At 34.2% G+C, this 23,267-nt stretch overlaps 1 protein-coding gene across 6 annotated transcripts in view; it reads right to left on the minus strand.

Moving 5' to 3' along the window:
- LOC116174710 overlaps positions 1 to 23,267 on the minus strand; it is a 141,181-nt gene that overhangs the window by 36,211 nt on the left and 81,703 nt on the right. The window lies entirely within an intron of this gene.

Below are 23,267 nucleotides of genomic sequence, written 5' to 3' on the forward strand. Positions count from 1 at the left end.
TTCCGGGCCGCGTATATTTATTTTGAAAACGGTAAATTGTTCAACAATCATTATAAAGAATCTTTTGTAATCGCCAAGGATCGTTTTAAGGTTTCAACATACAGCGGCGGGCCACATCATAAAAAAGTTCACATTAAGAAAATTTTGATTTTTTATTATTAACATAAAAAGTAGGTATGCAAAACAATACAATAACACAAAAAAGTACAAATAATCATAAAATCATGAAAATATACCCTGTGTCCTATTTTGGTTGAGATTGCAGTGTATCTCAGCTGTTTTTAAAGATAAGAGACGTGCGGTTTTCGAGACCCTGTGCCATTTTTTTTGTTAAACTTAATATCACAAACAGAATCAATCCAACTAAGTGCGTTTGTTTCTTATTAAGTAGATACAGGGTAAAAACGAAAAGGTTCACTTTTTGAGATGTTATCAATCATACCTTACTACCGATGTACGATAGAAAAAAAAGGTAAAAAGTGCCTATTTTAGATATTTATACGTAAAATCCAGTAGCGTAGTAAAAAATTTGAATAACTTGATATTTTTTAAATGCAACACCATGTATTTTAACGTCAATTTTGTGCATTTCTTTTTCGGGATTAGGTACATTGATTAATCATCCTGTATGTTTTTAATTTAAATATCATATTTTTCAAAATGCCACGTTTTTACCGCCCGCCATTTTTATTGATTGACATCGGCTGCCTTAGTTACCATGAATACAATAAACAGAACAAACTCTCCATGAATCCATGCCCTACTATTTAAAAAAGTAAAAAATAAGGTTTTTATTAATTTACATCGATAAGATTAAAAAAATATAGGTTGTGATACATCAATGTAATCAGGAAAAAGTATAAAAAGCAATTGAGGTTAAAATATACAGGGCGTATTAAAAAATACTAACTTTGGATCAAATCTCAGAAACGGCGATCCAAGTTTTTTTTTTACTACGCCGCTGATTTCTACATAACAATATCTAAAATAGACAGTTTTTATCTTTTTTCCATCGGTAGTAAGGTATGATAACATTCTAAAAAGTCAAACTTTTCGTTTTCACAACCTTTATCAACAGTTCGATTTTAAAATCATTTTCGGAGAATTGCACATTATGATCACCTAACTACACATTAATTACGTCTTTTTTCCATGAAGTGTTCGGGATCTTCGTAAGCAATGTGTGCGTTATCTAACACAATTACTGACTGGTTTTCTAAATTCTTCAGTAATTTTTCTTCAAACCAATGCACAGCGAAAAACGTAGAAAATAATCAAAATCAAATCAAACGAAGTAAACCAAACGCGAACTGTCAGATTTCAAAATTTAAAAGCGACAACGTCGGGAAATGCTACCAACTTTTGCGGCTAAAATAAACTACAACACACGAAAGTAAGTTTACGTTGGTACGTCGTTTTGTTCAGGTAATGACATGCAACGGAAGATATACGGAATAGACCGTAACAAGCCTATTGAGCATGACCCCGTCGGGTCACACCGAGGTGCTCTGCCGTTTTTTACATCCGCTTTAGGGATCCATTTCCACTTGTGTTACTTGTGCAGTATGATCTTTGTGCCCCACGACAATTTAAGTGGCTGTATTAGTTTTAAAATGTTCTGCTTCCTTTAGTAGAAAAAAAATAATAGAATTAAACTTGAAATTTAGTTTTTGACAGGTGATGATAAAAAATGTAGTCCCCACTTTCTAAAAGAAGTGCATCAACGTGACGATAAAAAATAAGAGAAAAATGGTTATATGATTTTTAAAATTATGTAAGTGTTAATTGCAAAGTGTATCACTCGCGTGATAACTAGTTTTTTTTATATATAAGCAATATATTTCTACATTGATTTAAGCTTTAGTCCCGGATTCTTGACCATAAACAATTAACACACAATACTAATTCTTAAGCGGTCAGAAATAATTTAACTTCCTTCCTTATTAATTGCGTGAATCATTGTGCAAGACCGAACCATTCAAGATAAACCAAAGCAACCAATTACGTATAATTAGCGATAATCAAAAGTGACGGAAAATCATGTCGGACGCTATTGTGAATCAATGGAGTAAAGCAATAATTATACAATGCTACGGAAGTTGATATATAATTGCATATTTTAAGGATTTACAACAATGACATGTATTCGGACATATTCACAAAAGGACATTCTAATTAATTTCGAAATAATAAACTTTAGCAGCCTCGAACATGCTAATATGATTTATGAAAGTTTACAAGAAGCGCATCCTATTATGAGAATTTGTAGACTTTCATCAACAATACATTTCGATTGAGCATTGAACGATGTAACAAAAAACAAATTGTAAATCAGCATATGCATAATGAAAGCGCATTTTTGGTAATGCAGATCAGTATTTCATTAGCAAAGTTTAAAATTATCGATCTTACGAGTAATCTAACTCAAAATAGACTAGAGCCTGTACAACTACACTACATCAGAAGTTTTTAGTGAAAATTCGAAGTGTGTAGCTATTGTAATTGCCGAGATCTCAGTCGGACAGCCAGTCAGCCATAACGAATATAATAGCGTATTTTTTTCCAACAATGCGCTAAACATTCACACAAAACAATATGTGTCCGAATAACGAGACAATAATTAATGTTTTGTGTACGTGATAAACGGATGCTTTAATAGGACGGCGAAAAGTGAGTTAACGAAAAAATGTGCGTTTTTAAAAAGAAAAGTGGAAGTGGTTTGCAATAATGGTTGTTGATAAAAGGCAGTGTTCGAAGAAAATAGGGGAGATTTTTGTTACGCTCCGTGATGCTAGCGGACGTTCAAATTCAACTGGGATTTCAGACTGTTTATGGCAGATATGGTACTCCAATTAGAGGTATCAACAAAAGGAACGACGAGAGGAACGGTTTTCTACCAACTACCGTACCGCTCTTCTCTCTTACTCCCATATCAAAATTGAGGAAGGGGGGTACATTTTATTTATTTATTTTTCATGGTACTCTAACCGATTAAAGGTATTAATTTCTACCAACCATACTCCTCCTCGGTCGCTTATAGTGATAGGTTATAATTCATTATATCTGAAGAGCGGATTGTCGGAGGTGATGCCTTTAGTGATGCCAATTAAAACTTTTGAGAATGACGGTGGTGGGGGGAGGGGAATGGTTTTATCCTTCAAGATACTCTAATGAAAGGTATTGACGAAAGGAATTTTTCCCTATACCAAGCATAGTCTTCCTCCTCGACCCCTTATCGTGATCGGAGATAATTCCATATATCTCAAGAACAGATTGTCGGAGGAGGGTACGTTTGGAAGAAATCCATTGGTAATGTCAAAACTGTAAGAGCGAATATGTCGAAAACGGCTTGTCGGGAGGAAAATACTCACAGAGGCAAAATGAATCGTCTGGACGAGGCATATCTGTTGGCGAAGTTGAAGTGAATAGTGCAAATATCTACAGAGGATATTCCCAAAGGGGGGAAGTCGTCTAGGAGGCACCCCTACTGGCGATGTAAGAACTTAATTCTGAATATCTCGAAAATGTTCGAGGAAGCTACCTACAAAGGGAAAATGCTTTATTTCTGGGAATTTCTCTATGGGCTTAATTCTCCTTGTGTTAAATAGCGTAGATTTTGAATATATGCCAGGCGGCCTATGTGTAAAGAACCCCCTTCCCATTAATCGTCTACCTAGAAAGCAAACATCGATAAAAATAGCATACTGCACCCTTATAACCCAACTTTGTACATACAAAGCTATTTTGCACAATTTATAATTGTTTAAATGTGAATGTGATGTGAATTTCTGCGCTACATTTTAGCATTTTGTATTTTTGTGTGGATCATACTTAGAACTGGTGAGTTACACTATATGTTAACAAAAAATATGTAAATCCAAAACAAACTTTAAAAACGTGTAGAAAATATTTTTTAACAATACGCATACTTTAGGACCGAGAGGACTATTGAAAAAAGCAAAACAAGTGCGAAAACTTCGCATTTTTTTCTGTAAATTTAACATAGACCTTGTGAAGCTGCAAACTTGGATATACACTACTGGTAGTGGTCCCAAAAAACATATTAAAAAATCAGAACTAGCCGTTAGTTTGCGATTTTAATGTTCGATATGACTGGCTTATAGTGGTTATTGGTTACAAACATTTGAAACTTTACGTAGGCCATGAATACATATTGCTGTGTAACTCACTTTATTGTCCCACCCAAAAGTATAAAATGCTGAAATGACACGCAGAACTTCAGGGCTAACCCTAAAAAAATAAATGGTACTGTTGGCCCGCTATTCGTCACTGAAAATGACTTCAAAAGAACACAATAACTAGATTTAGGAACAACAATGAATTGCATTATTTTATTTTCACACTCTGTATTTGTATTCTACAAATAAGCGTTCGGCTTGCCCAAATTAGAAGAATCTCATAATTTACTGGGTCCATAAATGCACGTGACAACGTTAAAAAAGTTTAACATTAAATGGTAACTAGCTATCACTATCTAAAACAAACTTACTGCTCATGAAACATCACAAACGAAAAATTATGTTCCTTTTTACACACTTGCACATTGTTAAAACTATGACGATAGCTTATTCTTGTTGGTTCAGTGCACTTATTTCCAAAGTACAGCATAGGTCGGCCTTCAATTGTATTGCGAAAATTTCACTAGCGCGAAACTGGTTACCGGCACAACTCACACGCTTTATTACAATTTGTCACAGACTCACACTATTGGCATCGTAAACAAAATAGTGTAAAAATTATTTTCTTATTCAGATTCATTTACCTGCAACTTTATCATCTTACAATATCTTATCAAATTAAATAAAAATAATAATTTTCGATTTTTATCTAATAATGAATTTAAATAAAGACGAACCAGTTGTAGCGTTGGTAAGCCTTTCTCAATAAATATTTAAAAAATGCAAATCATGTGTGGTATCACCATTAACATGGTGTAATTTTAATCATTATTATTTCTAACACTGCACGTTGAGTGCGTAAGTACATATTTAAAATAAAGTAAGGAAGTATATTTGAAAGTTGCTGGAGCAGTTTTTCAAAAAAAAAAACCTTCGGCATTTGAATGGTTCTTTTTCAATATTATATGCAGGACAATTATCGATAAACACGGTAATTTGGTCATCCTGCAGATTTCGATTGCAATTCATAGCCACTGTTAATTGTCAGTGTGCAGAGCTATAGAAAGTTTTTGAATTTAAATTATTAGCTAATACATTTTATGAGGAATCATTAATCATACAAAATTCTCATGGCAGAGATCGCTTTGCAAATTGCGGGATAATCTCTCTGTACTTGCATGAATACAGATGAATTGACGCCCTATAGCTATAGCAATGTAAAGTCACGTTTTGCTGCTGGCAGTAATAATTCATTTTGCAAAATATGTATGCCGCAAAGAAAACTTGCATTTCCTTTGCTAAGCTAAGAAATGAGGTGAGGAAGTCTTTTATTACTCGTAGTTTTCTTTTTTAAACGAAAATTACTCATGAGACTTTTCTGATGCGACAATAATTAATCTGATGCAATTAATAAAACAGACCAGCGTACCATATGAAAAATGCTTTACAAAATTTAAGGAACTTCGTTTTTTTGGCAAATTTACAGTTTAATTACCTCCACAAATGTAGAATTTGAAGGAATTCTTTGAATTAATATGGTCATTCACTTGTTTCACCTTACCATGTTTTAGTTAACAAGGTTATCTGATGTGGGTGGTGACGTAGGTTGATGATGCATGAAATGAAACCTTACTTAGTAAAAATAACATCATCAAAACTGAAAAGTGTATAGCCCAGATTAAATCAACTGCCGTAAACGGTACCCTGCCTACATATGTACTAATTTCAAATGAATAACACGAAATAAAATAATGGTGTGACAGCCAGTAGCTACCTACCAAGTAATGAAAATGACAATAAAAGTGTAATCGAAGATGGGAACTCGAGTTCATTCATGAAAGACAACACGCGTTTCTTCTACAAGAAAAATAATAGTAATTCAACGGTACACTCGTGCAGTATGGTTACTGTTAATCCTGTTTGCTATAATAAGCATAACCTCACGTTTCGTATGAATGGTCAGGCTAGACTTTGAAGGATTACCGCTCAAGCAGAACGAGATGAAAGCGAACCTTAAGGTCGTTACATTACAATTTTAAATTTGAATCGCTGTTTTTACAGCTACTGTGTACTTTTAAAGAAACGGCGATCTTTTGAGTTAAAACAACAGTTTCTGTTAAAACCGGCGAATAGAAAAAGAAATTGGACCATACATCCGTTTTGCAGTCAGAAATTATGACCTAGAAGAGCCAGTCTACAGTTATTGCACGTTTTAATTAACCAGTTGTAAAATCTTGAGTCAATAATAATTAATCTACGTTCACACGTGCTTGCACTTACTTTCTACTGTTTGATCTGGTATTAATAAAATCTTCATCACGATTAGTCGATCGTGAATTTCGAAATAAAATTAGTAGCGTTCAGGTAATGTTTACTAAAAATATACACGAACAGAGAGCCATATAAAATGTAAGCTATTAAAATATACGAAGCATAAACCGTGAATAATGTCTGGCGGTTCATATATTTTAAACCAAATAAACCAAAACACGACACGTATGGGAGAACGTGGAAATGAGGGAAATGAGTAATCAAATTCTCTCTACATATTTTTTTGTTTTTACAAATCAAAATTCGTTACGACCTTACAAATTTACCAACTCATTCGATTATAATTATTTACTTCCATGCAGAGATTAAGCAATGAAGAATGTATGTAAATTTAATTTGAGCTTTAAATCTTCCAACTTTTCAACAGATTCTACAAAGTGAACCCAAGGGCATATTTTCTTCATATGCCTTATGAATTAACATGGTATTTTCTCATAACACTGGTCTAAAATAACACGTTTAGAATAAAAAAATTTGCGGAAGAGGGCCTAAATTTTCCACAATCTTAATTAAAAGTTCACTTCATTTTCTGGAAATCTGGTGTTATTTTACGTATATTTTGTCATTCTTAAGTTGGCGAAACTGAAAGATTTTACGTAACAGCTCTTTTTCCACTAATAAACCACAGCCGTCTATAATTACAAGCCGTGCTGAGAATTATGGCAACACTGCATGGTAGGCCGATTTCCTAATTCAACTTGACAGATTTTGAGTGTATTTTATATGTGTTTTGGGTGTAATATTCCAATTTACCTGTTTTAACAGAGCGAAATTGCGACAATTTGTGTTACTCCCTACGGAATGAACAGAAATTATTATTCAGGTAAGTTGCTAAACGAAATATATCGATTTGTTGTCATAACCTCTAAAGCAGGCTACTCCTTACTGGAACAAGCACTTTTATTTGTTCAAAGTACCTGTAAGAAGCTCAAATATGACCTACACACTACCTGGTACGTAAATACAGTAAGTGTTTATCGTGAAAAAATACAATTAGTTTGTATTTCAGGTATTCTAGCATGGACATGTAAAATCGATTTTCTGAAGGAACCTTTCAACTTATTCCCAAGAGTTCATGGTACGGGAATTTGAAGTCTATGGGGCTCCCCTCTTTAAAAGCTTCGTACCTAGACCCACTGGAGTAGCGACTGGCTTAAAGTCTGCCATTCTGAATCACACCTGGTCGTTGATATAACCTCGCTGATGCGCAGCGATTTACTGTCCTTTTACCGAAATTAAGTGCTCAAGCGTGTGCTTCACCTCGACCTCTTTCGACAGAAGTTCACCAATTTCGGAGATCTCGATGGAAAACACATTATGATGCAGTTACCAATTTACAGCGTTCCGAATTTTAAAGTCAAATAAAAACGTTATTATCCATTTTTGTAAATAAAAAAAATATATGTACAATTGTAAGCTGTCTAAGTATCTTTCTTCTACATTAAAACCGCCAAGGCGAAACACAGGAGAGAGGAAAATGCCATTTTTCAAGAGCAACAAGACGCCATTAAAACTTACATCGGCCCACCGATTGACTTTCGAACAACGTTGCCAAACTTCTCAGCATGGCTTGTAATTATAGACGGCTGTGAATAAACAAAGGTGACAGCAAATTTTTGTAGGAGGTTATGTTAACTTCTTCGTCTACTAAAATGAAATATGTTGGGTTTAACGTGTATATTAAGAAAATGTAATAAAAGTAATACAACAGGTATAATATACAATACAATTTTAGGTTTTGTTCGACTTAAACACCAAATAAGCGACACTTGCATGTGACGTACATTTTAATAACACCACTTTTTGAAGCGTATACAGGCCTTTTTGTATGAATTGCCACTTAGCATCCACCGCATAATACGGTCGAGAGGAGAAGGAACATCTCTCGCATTTTCCATGGATCGCAGCTAGGTTAGCGATCGCCGCTTAACTTGGAACGCCTTTTCCTTATGAATCGCTGCTTAGCAATGTAGGATGTAGAGAACTACTTACTGCTATTATGGTATAATTAAAAATACATGTATAAAGTTGTATATCATTGTTTAAAGTTAATTAAATCGTGGAAAAATATCATAACCTCTTAGGAAACTAACTAAAGTTGGCACTCAGGAATGTTAAGAACACCACTACCAACCGAAAAACAATCATGAAATTTGGAGTAATAAAACCTTACTTTCGACGAAATGAATTGAACTTTTAATTAAGATTGTGGAAAATTTAGGGCCTCTTCCGCAGATTTTTTTATTGAATACGCTTCGTTAAGGTGCCCTCTATCCATTTATATCAATTTCATGATCGTACCTGGGGAGCTTATTAGCGTCACGTAACCGACTTATTGTTTGAAAACACTTTCTACCTTGAAGAGCCGTGTCACAGGGGCGGTAATAAACTGTAACCAATTTAGTTACCACACCTAATGCTGCGACTAATCTCGAATCTCAAATCCCGCACGAGGGTCCATTGTTACTTGTCTCAGGGGCGAGACTATGCTAACAAAAAAAAAATATGTGTCACATCCTGTGTACTTCACCATTTCCCAGATTTTTTGTTACATGCTTACACGACCCATTGCTTCCTAAACTTATTTCCAACCTTGATTGGAACTTTGTGTATATGCATCTATTGTTTCTTTTAATTATTCCTTAAAGTTGATAATTTTACAAACTACTGTGCTAACTAACTTTTTTGGATTTATGAGAGGATTTATGTCAAAGTTTTTCTCAGCCGTGCTCTTTTTTCCTGGGAATTTGCTCTTTTTTTCGAGAGTGCGACACCTTTGCTTTTAAACATTAACATATAAGTATCGACTAAATCCAGGTTTTCGGAATCTTCATAATCTCGTTCATAATACTATACCTACTAATACTTTTCATCCATATCATTAATTGAAAAAGCACCAAATTACCATAATTGAATTCAGTACACTAGTAGTGTTTTAAATTATTAATTAGCGAATAAAATATTACATTAAATTTGATGCATCTTGGAAACACAGCATTATATTTAACCTTAAAATTCGCTCTGGTATTATGCACTTCGTTGGGCCTGAACAGATCCCTAAAACCCTGGTCTTATAATTTAAAAAAAAAACGTGATAAATTCTTGACAGAACAGCTTCCTATCTAAACCCAGATATTAAAAAAAAAACGTTTTTGACAGCCTTGCATCTTTTATACCTAATGTACAACTACTAAAATTTAGATTTTTTTGCAATAAAATCTAGCATAATTTTTGTAGCTAAAAAAGAAGAGAAGAAAAATCTATCGTATAATTTAATAAAAACGTTGTGTTGCTATCTAAAAAAAAGTATGACGTCAAGGCGCTAAAAACTCAGATGCTAAAAGAATTTTTGAGCTGTACATCCTTTTAGCTTAATGTACTACGTTGGCAAAATTTTAACGAAACGAAAATAACCGTTGTGCCGACAAAAATATGTTAGTTTTTCAACTTTATGACATTTTTCTGGTTTTTTGTAATAAAACTGTCACCATTTTTGCAGGTGATACACAGAAAAATAAGATATTTCGAAGTCGAAGTCGTTTTGAATCAAACACGGCCATCGCAAAACCTAAAAAACTACTATTCTTTGATATTAGTTATTATACTTATAGTAGTATACTGCCAAGGTTTTTAATGTGTCAATTAAAACGTTTCTCTAAAGTCGCAGAACAAAAAAGGTTTATGACCAATTGTGTTTCCACAATCTTGGATACATAAGCAAAAAATAGATAGCATATACTATCATAAAGCGGCACCCGGAAATCGACAGGAGTGCAGAAATAATTTCTTAAAATAACTCACTATCAAACACATTACATTATCGATAACGTGTTTGCGGTTTTTGATAAAAAAATAATAAGCCACTTTCACCAAGTACAAAACAAAAACTTTGAGTAGCGGAAAAGACCGATAATATTTAGAGAGTGACATGACGTCGTCAGATGCCAGACCATAGTTGACCAAGTTTTCAAGACGATCGCGTTATAAGAAAGAATTATGCTTATGGGACTGTCTTCATTGTGCGGATTGTTGATTCAATTTGTTTTTAATAAATGAAGTTTGAATAAATATAACGGAAACGATAGAAGTAAATTAAAGAAGACAATGCATACCATCACATACCGATAACGAATCTATTATGGGAATTTTTATGTTCTATCACCTATTTCGTAGTGAAAATGGCAAAATGCATTACTACGATGCCTACAAAACAAATTTTATCAATTACATGTTGGAGACCAGCTCAGGATCAACAGATTTATGAACCAATTGCGTTGAGAAGTTTTTTAAAAGTATTACCTAAATGGCCAAGAAGGTATACAGGTGACCCCTTTCTAGATGTCAAATACACGTCATCTACAATATCGAAATCTGAATTGTTTGGGTGAATACAACGCTAGAACTAAAGTGCGTTTTCGTTCATCCTAATTTCTGCTCACTGCAAACTCATGCCAAGTGTAACTAAAATCTAAAACTAATGTGTGATTTCTCAATCAGGAAATGAACTAAGAAGTCGCATTTATTTTTAATGGAAAGTGTCTCGAAAAAATGAATATAAAATTCAAGTTTCAGAATTACGTTTTAAATGTAATGCAATAAAAAGTTTGTCGTTCAGCGTTTGGAGTACGTGCCAGTTGTACAACGGAAAGCGAACTTATTCCTTGTGCGAAATTTAGATACCGTGACTGTGTAATTGTTGTGATACACCATATTTAAAAATTCCGAATGTCGAATTATAATTGGACGCTAGATTAACACCTAGGCTGACACTGGATTATTGACCAAATATTTAAGTTCGTTTCAATTTCGACCAAACCGCCAAGGATCGAAAAAATAAACCGATACAACGGAATATCGAAGGATCTTCAGTATTACCATCACTTTTTTAACGACCATTTATTTGAACCTTGCAAAATACATATGTATAGTCAACAAAAACGCATCAAATTCATCTCTTGGGCATTGAAATAATGCTCTTAGCCTTTTTCCAATGATCTTGGTGCATGAATAATGATTTTGATATGCTTTGATTAAAATATAATATATACAGGGTGAGTTTTTTTTCTCATTTTAAGCATTGGGTTCCCGAAAACCATAAGACATACGGATTCGGTTAAATGAGGAAAGAGTTGACGTCATTTTTAGAGCTTATTTAAGATATGGTTTTGTTTTTTGAAAAAAATCCATAGTTCACTAGATATGAGCGAAAAACCGATTTAGTGATTTTTCATTTAACTGTTGAATCTTTATTATTAGAAATACAACAAAATGACACGAAAAGTTTTACACATTTTAATGCTTAACATGATCAACATACCAAATTACTTCTTTTCTCTTTATAACGATATAAGGCTTGCTAAATGTACTTTAATAAATAAACGCCCTGCAGTAATTTTCGGATTATTAAGAGGTAAGTAAACAGAGTTGGCCATGGAAGATATGTAGGATGGGTTAGATTTGGAAACACGGCGCAATTTACGCTGGTTTCAACACAACGGTGTCCCGCCGCACAACTAACTGCAAGTTAAATATTACAATAGACAGTAATTAAGAGAACAAAAATGTTTCCCATGGCAAAATCTGATTTTACTACTCTTAATAATACAAACAGTTCTGTATCATGTTTATTTGTCAAACTAAGTACAATGAACCTTATTTCATTGTAAACAGAAAAAATGCACTTTTTAAAAATATCACAGCCAACTATGATTGCCATTTAAGAAAATGTAGTTTGCGTTATAACTCGAAAATTATAAAAGAAGAATAAATATTAATAAATGTATCTTATTAAGCGGAAAAAAATCTACAATTTTTGTTCTTTGCATAATTTCTGTATTTCTAACACTAACGATTCTACAACAGTTAAATGAAAAATCACTAAATCTGTTTTTCGCTCATATCTAGTAAACTGTGGATTTTTTAAAAAAACAAAGGCATATCTTGAATAAGCTCTTAAAACTACAACTCTTCCTCATTTACCCGAATCTCTATGGCTTACGGTTTCCGAGATCCTAATGCTTAAAATGAAAAAAACTCACCCTGTATAATATTATATAAATATTATAAATAATAGGTGGGCACCAAAAATGCACCAAATTCATGTGTAAAGAATAATTTTGGGTACATTAGCTCTAAAACTTTTGAGCTAGACCACAGAGAAGAGCTATATTGAATTGTCTAAAAGTCGTAGGGAATATATAGCGAAAGTCCAAAGTCGATGCATGAATGAAATATTATGTTGATTTCTATATTCTATTACATCAAGCACACAGTTTTTTCTGTTCCCGATTCACTCAAAGTTCTATAACCCTTATTCCTGTCAGTCAGCTCCCTCAAAATTAATAGCGTACCTTAATGTTCAAAGTACCCGTAACTACACCAAATTTTAACACGATCGCCCACTTTTATAAAGAATAGCCAATTCCAGAACTGACAATTTTTAATTTAAATCTTGAAAATTAGATGAGAAAGATGAAGCCCTTCTTCCAGCATACACAATTAAATGCAGCAACTTATTTTCGCTTATTGCAACCTTTAAATCGTTGAATGAATGAGAACTGCGATAGTAAACGTTGGATTTGAAATAACCCTATAAAAATAAGACGCATACCAATAGATCTGGTGAACGTGCGGGCTATAACCGTTTCTGAAATACTGCAAAAAATAGAACTGTACGGTCCCCTGCCCCATTATTACCGAAACTGGACACCCTAACCTACAAAAAAACACCGCTCTCCTTCACTTTATTACGTTCTTTTTGCTCCATTCTGTACACCTGTATACATCATGTATAAATTTCCAATTCACTTCGGGGATATTAATTTTAATGCATTACCTTCACAATAGTTCGTTTCCCAATAGAAGCATAAATAATTAGCATTCTCCTAATAACAATTTAATGAACATTGTCAAGTAGGTATGTTACACCTCTTATTTGCCCTATTATTACAAAAGAATACAATATACAATGATATCTTATGAAATGCATTGCAAAAACTGGCATACTCGTACCCATCGTTGTTAATTGTTACTGGACAGTTGAAAATGTCACCATGGGAATTAAACTACCCCGCTATACTTCCTTTTCATTTTCCAAAATTTTACCTCTCATCAACGTGAACCCCCTTGTTATTCAATCATGTAATTTAGGTTTGAAATTGCACCTAAAGCAGAAAATGTAAATAAAGAACGTTAAATTAAACATTCGTGAGCAAACATCCTCTTCAATTTCTATTATAGCGGAAAGGAAAGGGCGTATTAATTATGTTTATCCATTTTAATTACTAAATATACATTTTCATAAAATAATAGAAATATTCCGTGTTAAGGACGTTGACGTTCCGGTGTAGAGTGCAATAATATTTTAATGTAGGAGTTCGGTTCGCTGTAATTTGCTAATGTTGATGTTCCCTTTTATGTTGGCGGTTGTATTCATCACGTCCCACAACGACGCCGACCTCGAACGTACTTTGCATACTTTTTTTTATTGAGGAAATTACATACCGTAACTAATTAGAAGAATATCCACTCGCGAATTTCACATATTTTTTGAAAGACTCACACACTAATATAATATTATTAGTTAAGGCAGGACATTTTCGCTTCAAATCCGTTAATGAGGTTACACTGCAAACAAATTTTCTTAATTAAAAATCTGACTCCGCTTTCAACTTTATACAGTTGCTTTTATTTATAAATCGACATTCCCTACATTTAAAAAAAGTAAACAAATGTGTAGGTACAAAAATGAAACTCCCAAGGCAAAATGATGGAGACAACTCCCACGACAGTTATTAACACCTAACAAACTGCAGTCCTCAACAGTGTAATAACTCGTGTAATAATGGATGGTAAGTGCAATTATAATAATTAATAAGCCATATGAACTACATACCCACGTAGTCTCACTTGCCCAATTCGAAATTTAATTTACCATTGGGGTTTGGGGTAAGATATACAATGGTATCCATCCGGAATATTTGCATGTAACCCGTTATGCAAAATAACATTAATATGTAGCATTATTTTTATGGCAATGTTCCCGCAACTGTTTTCAGCTATTTTCGTCACGGTTCTTGAGCAAACTATGCATTGCATTCATGTATAAGTTTGAGAAACGATAATCATACATTTTGCGAATCGACTTTTTACTAAACTGTTACACGAATTAAAATTTCTTGAACATGTCTAATCCTCTAGCGATTGTGTCGAAATAGCTGACCTTTGTTTGTAGATTTATCATTAACATCATAGATGATGAATGTCATAACAAAGCCCGGAAATAGAAATTAACTAACATTCGCGATTTCTGTTGTTCAGTGTTTGCTTCTATTGGGATAAATCCCTAATAAGATAAGAGAAACAGGTGGGTTTTCGTTACGGTTACTTAACCAGAATATTCAACTTTTAGTTCCACTATTTTTAGACAATGAAAAAACCTGCACTGCGTGGGTATTGTCAGTTTTAGGTGAAAACATACTGAACAGTAAAAATTATTTCGGTTACGATGAGATTATGGATTGGGTACAATAACGATCTTTTGGTCGACTAAAAAGTTCAAATCTTGGGTATTAATATAACGGGTTTGGACTTTTTGATATCTTTTGATAGTTGTACACGTCGTAGAACGTGTAATGAGGGTATATTTCAGTTTCTGAGATCTCCAGCGATTTATAAAATCCGCCCCAACAACGGACTATAAATTAATTTGTTTTATTTGATAACAGATGTTAAATTGACATTTTAATAGGTTTGAACGATGGTTTGAATGAGTAGATTAAGTGTCTCTAAGGGCAGATTAAGTGAAACAAATCATAGTGCATTCCAATTACCTCTGGCATTCTTATTAAAAATGAGACGCAAAGGACGAAATAAAATGAAGTTCAGAACAGAATACAATATTGTTTCCATGGAAACAACGGGTGAACCTAAATTTACTATTTTGGACGTCTAAATTGAATATCTATTTATATTTTCCGTAAGTTTTATAATGATTTCTCTAGTTCCTACTCTAAAACAAAGTTTTGTATTAACACTACGATAAAGATATTGAAAGTCAATTCACTTGATGGTTAAAACTTATGAACTAATGTTTGTGCTGGTTTTTTTCGAGAATTTTATGCAGGTTAGGCTATATTTCAAAATACACACAAACGAACGATAAACAAAGACAATGGATAGACACAAAAATTTTAAATTAATTAGAAATTAGATGATGATTCCTGTACCGTTTTACATTTAGTAAGATATTTGAAATAGTTTCAGAACTTGCAAAAATTTTCGACTTTCCTGATAATTATTTTCTGATTGTTTTGCCCCTCGTTTTAGCATTAGGTGGAAGCATTCAAACTACTTGTGGCTGTTGAAGTTCTTCGCTGATGGTGACAGCCTTGCTGTCGAAACGTGATCCAGGTTTTAATATATTATTGTGGTTTATTGGTTTTTGTTTTACTTTTGCAATCTAGCATTAGCATCTAAGGTTCACTCACGCGGACATGCGGGAACGGGACGGGAGCGGGACGGATACGGGATATATTTCTAAAGCGGTATATGTGTGCGAACCGCCGCATCGGTATGTATACTTGCCTATCCCGCTGTGCAAACATATCCAGCACCCGTCTCGGATTGCGAGGTAGTTAAGTTTATGAAGAAATAGTTTCAACACAAATTTTCGAGTTTACTTTTCTGTTCTTATCGCTTTACAATAACCCCGAGCAAAATACCCGATCCAAATACTTACAGGATGCGCCACATGGATCTTAAACAATATTCAGCTCGGGGCGATAATATTCCAAATATTGTATAGCGATACGAACAAAAAAGTAAACCAATAAACCACAATAATATATTAAAACCTCGAACACGTTTCGATAGCAAGGCTGTCACCATCAGTGAAGAATTTTATGTGATACCCTTACATGTATAAAACGTTTGCGTCGGGTTTGTTTCGGCTTTTGGACATGGTGACTGCATTAGGAATTCATTGAACCTTCAAGGCGAAGCTGTGTGAGTCGTGCGCGGTATTTAGGTAGTGTAGCATTTTTTGAAAGTTTCAATCCGTATAGTCAATGTATATGAAAGATATAACAGCCGCGTAATCGTACGTGATTTTTTTTCGAAAGTCAAAGTTAATTGCCCAATTACATGGGAAACTATGCCGAACAGTCGACGAAATTATTGTCGGGTGTGCTTTTAAATGCATTGCGAGTTTCCATCACGAGTTAAACTAATATAAAGTGGCGTATTTACGTGAGCAAACATTTTCATTTTGTCACATTATTTGATTAACGTGATCGCGTTTAAATAAATGTTTACCACGAAAGCGTTGTTGTCAAAAGAATTCATTGCGTTTATATTTGGAGAGGGTAGTTACGATGAAAAACAAGTTTAAAAAGTCAATATCCTAACATAAATGACGAGAACGTATTTACCTCCCTAATAATATTAATGCTGGGACCAGGAAAAAATACCGGCAGGCACGAGATCCTTACCCCATTCTCTTTCAAATGAGCCGCCTATCTTTTTATAAATGATTTCGTGAATAGCATTGCACATTGTCTACATTAGAAATTTCATTGAATACCTTCATAAATAAAACATACAGCATGCGTTAACAGTAATTTTGAAACCGGTATTAGTTTTAGTTTCATTCAAGGTGCCTACATATAATATTTCGTTTAACTGCTTTCATAAATAAGAAAGTTGCCATTGCGCATGCGTAAAACCAAATTTTGCAACTGGTGTTAGATTTGTCTTTATGCCAAAATGCCTATGTATTAAATTTCATTTAAATGCCTTCATAAATAAGAAAGTTGGCATTGCGCATGTGTACAACAACATTTTGACAATGTCGTTAATTTTACTTATATTCGTAGTGTTTACATATAAAGTTTCATTTAAATATCTTCATAAATAAAAAAGTTAGCATCGCACATGCGTTAAACCAAATTTTTGACACTGCGCATGCGTAAAACTAAAAAATATGCAAGGAATCCTTGGACCAAGCCCTTTCAAATGAATCCTATATCGCCAAAATCGGTTTAGTGGTTTAGGAGTACGTGTGACGGACAGAAATCCGGCAGTTTTGTTTATTGGCCCATTCAACAAAAAATGGGCCTCATCGCTGAACACAATTTTGTGGTGAAATCGAGGATCAAGAGAAATTTTGTTTTCGGTCATTAATCGAATTGTGCAAGCGTTGTTCTGGCGTAAGGCTATTGATTGTGAACTTGCACACCTTATTGAGCACAAATCAGCTGTCAATTGTCAAATCGACAAGACTAGAATCAGTACTGTCAATTCGAAAAACAAAACTCTCAAAAAAACATCCTATAAAACATTGCAATTTCTATTCAATAGGCTTCGAGAGTCTATTGTTTGTCGGCGCTACGAGACGAGCACGTGCGGTGGGACGGGGGAGTCGACTAGGTGACCGTGCGAAAGATATGTACTTACTTTCCGTGGCAAGCATAACGTCTTCAACTTAGCGGGAATTTGCATCTTGCCTACACGGGCGATTTTAAATTCGTGTCCGCGGGTCACTGTGATCCGCGGGCATAGGGATGAGCAGACCCTCTGTTTTCTGTACCACTCCTCTCCACTCGGATTATTTAAGTAACTTATTATGGAATCAATACTATTCAATAATTTTTAATTGTAATAATAATAACACTTAACACTTACGAAGAACGCCAATGAATTATTAAAAAATTTCCACAAATTCAATTTCTAATTAAATTAAAATCTTACTGTCTCCTACCAATTATCTTTTTTATACTTCGTTTATATACAGGGTGACAATTTGAAAACTTACCACCCCCCATATCTTAGTAAATAAACGAGATATTTAAAAAAATCAAAATCCGTTTCGGTAATTCGGAGGGGAAATCACAATGACATAGTTGGCGACGCACCCCCTCACACCCCCTGCGCCCTAGCCACCCCAACTTTTAAATCTTAAATAGGGACTCCCCATGTGTGATACGTCATTGGAAAGCTCTGAAAAAATGCTTTCCAACCATACCAAATAGCATTACATTTAGGTTAGTAATTATCGTGCAAATCAAAAAATAAACATGGAAAATCGTATTTAACTTGAACTTCCAAAGCCGACTTGACAGCAACTCATTTTTGATCGCCAGTTATAATCTATTCTCAAACTCTCGTCGAACCTTTTCAAATGTTGGTTTTGCAATATTTCGACATTCTTGAATTATTCTCTGTCTTAGTCCGTCTATGTTCGCCGGTTGCGTTTTAAATACGACAGATTTCAAATGTATCATATTAGTTTATTTTTTGATGACGTATCACACATGGGGGGTCACTATTTAAACCTGGGGCGCAGGGGGTTGGAAGGGGTGCGTCGCCAACTATGTCATTGTGATTCCCCCTCCGAATTACCGAAACGGATTTTGATTTTTTTAAATATCTCGTTTATTTACTAAGATATGGGGGGGTGGTAAGTTTTCAAATTGTCACCCTGTATATTGAGAATTGAGATATGCCACACTGTATAAAATTACACTCGAAAATTGTTATAAAAAAAACCAACACAAACAACATCGCTCATTAATTAAGTCACCAGGACAACTCCGGGTACGCCCTTGCACCACAAACAAGATCACTCCTTGGTTACGTTACTGGGAAATTACCTTCACGAAGGCCTTTTTCGCCGTGGTAATTCCAGAGCACGATCTTGCACCACAAAACAAGGTCACTCTTTAGTTACGTCACCAAGGCCATGACTTGCATCACTACTGATAAATCGGGGAGGGGAGAGGGGTAAAGGTCTCCTACCGGGGGAATAAGGTGTCTCATTTCAACTCGTAATTATTTGAACTATAGCTTGTCTAGATTTAAATAAATAAATTAAAAGTTTTTAATCTGCGCGATGAATATTTATTTGGCTTACTGAAGTGTCAATTGTTTTTAATTTAAAATATGTACAACACGCATGAATTTTTTCTGTTGATGGTGAAGAGTTCAACGAATCAAGACAGAAGCTGCACAAATACGAATCTCTTGACTTCACCCTGGTTGAAATGTGAAACATAACCTTTAACATTACTCACTCACAGGTGATTAGATTGTATTACCAATAACAAGTAACAAAATCCTTCATCTGGAAAACGGTAAAAAATTATGTTCTATAGATTTATTTTAGAATTTAACATAGAATCAAAAATCGAATAAAATACATGGTCTCCCATTTAGAATTTTCGAGTTGGGGACTGTCGAGGGAGTTGGGGACTGTCGAGGGGGCTGTGGACCACTTTTGGAATACCTTGTATAATACTACCAGATTTTAAAAATTGTGCTTAGGCCAACCACTTTTTGTATAAACTTATTTTTGCACAAAAAAATGAGTTAGAGGAGGGGTTAAAATATAGTGAATAACTCGGTACCTTACTCCACTCCGCTGTAAGTGCGTATCTACACATCAATTAATATAAATCACTTTCTTGTTGCGTTGCGATCATATTGTGCTTTAATTTGTAAATAAGTCAACCATTATGAGTCGACACATACATAACATAATTTGTCGCTTTCGTTACGGAATATGACATCCATTTAAGCGTTTTGGTTCTATATGATTAATGTTGTAAGCTAGATAAAGTAAATAGGTTCAATAATTCGATTTCATGAATGGAACAGCACGGTTAAAACAGATTGACGATCGTGCGACAAGTGAGTTTCACTTTTACGAGATTACCTTTATAGTTTTTCAATTAACATTCAAATTATGAACGTATCAAAGAACAATTGATGAAGAAAGTTAAGAAACCTACCCGTAATAAATTCAATCTGGGTCAAGCTTAATTGTTTGTATCATTAAGATTAGAGAATATAAGATTGATTATTTTTGATTTCATCTTTTATGCTTAATGCGATTAAGTTTCTAACGCTTCTGCGTCCAATATAAATTATAAACACGGTCGATGATTGGAGAAGTACGCTCGATATACTTCAACATGAATTTTTATTCGGCAACTAATCAATAATTATCCGGAAGGAAAGTTCGGTCGTGAACATTAGGAGCACGAACATGTCATTTTGAATAACTCGTCAAAATTAGCCATGGAGTGCTTAATCAAGCATTAACGAGGGAATAGACAAGAAAACAATAACTAAACGCATAGTGTTTCATCACTGGATTAATTAGATTGAGATTCTCATAACGTTCTGTACACATGAGTGCCACATTTCACGCTCCTAGTTAAAAAAATCCTATACGGAAGTAACGCGGAAGTTTAGCATTTATATTTCAACACTTTGACAGAAATAACAATCTATTGTTAAGGTCGAATGATCAATTGTTTACGACCACAAACTAAGAATAAGCAAAAAGTTGTCATGTTTATCTAACGGTAAATAAAATGAAAGTGAATTTAATTTCAAGTTCCAATTGACATTTATAAAGTCGGGTATTCATTTCGTTTCTCACAATGGTAGAAATCATTGGGGCCAAACATACAAAGGGCGTAATGTGGGTGCTTCCATCCAAATTTGATTTCGTATTACAGAAAGTTCTAGTCCCGTATTGTGGAATGCTAATTACTTTAAAAATTCACAATAAGGACTAAATAAAAATTTCATTCAAGCAAATTAAAGCTAGTTCCTATACAGTTGACAATAGCAGAGAAAGTTAATGCATACAAATCATTCTCAATATCGTATGCACGTATAGGAGCAGAGAGTAACTAAATTAAAAATTCGTTTTTGTCATTTGCAATATTTTAATTTGCGACGAAAACCCAGATACATATTTATGAGAATAGTACACGTTGAAATAAATACAGGGTGTCCCAGATCAAGTTGGAACTTTGTTATTATTGAAGATAAAGATTATGTTAAATGAGTTAAAAATGGTTTAGAAAAATTGAATGCAATAAAAGTGTTACGAAGTTACGACGCTCATTTCCAAAAAAACAAATATCATCAAGTTATAAAAAAAGTTTATGATGAAAGTTTCTCGTTTTGATAATGACATTTTCAAAATGTTGTTTTGCGCATGCGCAATGCCAACTTTCTTATTTATGAAGGCATTTAAACGAAATATCATATGTAGGCACCTTGAATGAAACTAAAACTAATACCGGATTTAAAATTACTGTTCACGCATGCTGTATGTTTTATTTATGAAAGTATTGTATGTATTTGTATACGCTCCACTATTTTTCATTAAACTGTATAGACTTCGACGATAGGCGGCTCATTTGAAAGAGAATGGGGTAAGGATCTCGTGCCTACCGGTATTTTTTCGTGGTCCTAGCATTAATATTATTAGGAGGAAAATACGCTCTCGTTTGCATAATGACTTTTTAAACTTGTTTCTCTTTGACCATTGGAAAGTGAGTCTCTCAGAGAATAAGTGACCAAATTTTCATCAACTTGTTACTTTTTGCTAGGCGCTCTGACTACAGTAGAGCTTTTTTTTAAAATTTTATTTTCAACGATGTAACATCCATGATTGAACAAGGAATACTAGCACAATTAACTATTTTTACATTTGGATTAAGCAGACTTGGTTACTTTTTAAATTACTCTAACAATTAACTTTTCTTTAGTGGGTCACAGGCTACCATTCACTTTTAGCCATCTGATGAAATATTGTACAATTCCATACCATCCATAAATTGGACAAAATGGGCACACATAAAGAATTTTTTGAAAACTTGCAAAATTTCCCCTACAACTGGTCAAAAAGTCGGAGAAAGCCCAAGGTCAAGACCTTGTGAATTAACTGGAGAATTCACAGGGTCATGATTTTGTCACGTGGACGGGGCAATAATAAAATCGCGGAAAAGTAAGCGGGACAGAAAGAATATGACGGAAAACAGCGGGGCAAAACAAAAATGGCGGAAAAGTAAGAGGGGCCAAGGGGCGGAGCTTATGACAAAAAGTGGTGTTGCGAGGTATCCGTCTTCTACTCAGATACAAAATTTAAAATGCGATGCAATAATGAGCGTTTTTTGTTTATACGTTTGTTTATACACTAACTATTTCACCATGGACTAACTCCAGTAAGTTCTGCCCAAAAAAATTATTTTTTCTGCAAACATCAAAAAAACCTAACATTTTCTGACGAACTTCAAAAATCGAAGTACTAGATTTTTAAACAGTCCCCGAAAACGCGAAAACAGTGAAAAAAAGTGTATCGCGCACGGACAAATTTATACCTAAACAACAAATTTAATGAGTAATCAGTTCAGTTGTAGAAAAAATGTATATAACATTCGCGCTCGTTATACAGGGTGTTACATGTGAAATTAGATCACTCACTAGTAGGCGGGGGACACTTTGTAACTCGAAGGCCCAATCTTCAAATGAGTATAACTTTTGATTGAAGTTATTTTAAAAAACTTGACTATTATGTACTCGTACAACAAATTTCGTGGAATTCTCTCCATTTTCGTTGTCCGGCCAAGAATTGCAGTGGAACTTTTTTTTTCGAATTTTCAAAAACTAATTTCAGATTCGTCATTTTCATGTTCAAAAACCCCCAGATAGCAAATTTCGTTGAGTTCAGAATTTTTGTTCGCACCCTCAAACAGGGGTGTGCCCTTTCGGGGTAGAAATTAAAAATTTTTTTTTCCAAAATCGGATAGGGCATACCCGAAAATCTATTCAAAGACGTGCCACCCATCTTTGTAACTCTTATGAATGCTGAGAAAAAAATTAAAGAAGAAATCCAAATTTCACCACTTCTTTGGGGGTGGGTCCCAAACGAAACACGTTGAACCATCGGTTTATTTGGAAAAAGTGTTTGTCTTGATCCCCTCTATCACCCAATTTTTT

Source organism: Photinus pyralis, unplaced genomic scaffold, assembly GCF_008802855.1.
Source record: "Photinus pyralis isolate 1611_PpyrPB1 unplaced genomic scaffold, Ppyr1.3 Ppyr1.4_LG1, whole genome shotgun sequence".
NCBI lineage: Eukaryota > Metazoa > Arthropoda > Insecta > Coleoptera > Lampyridae > Photinus > Photinus pyralis.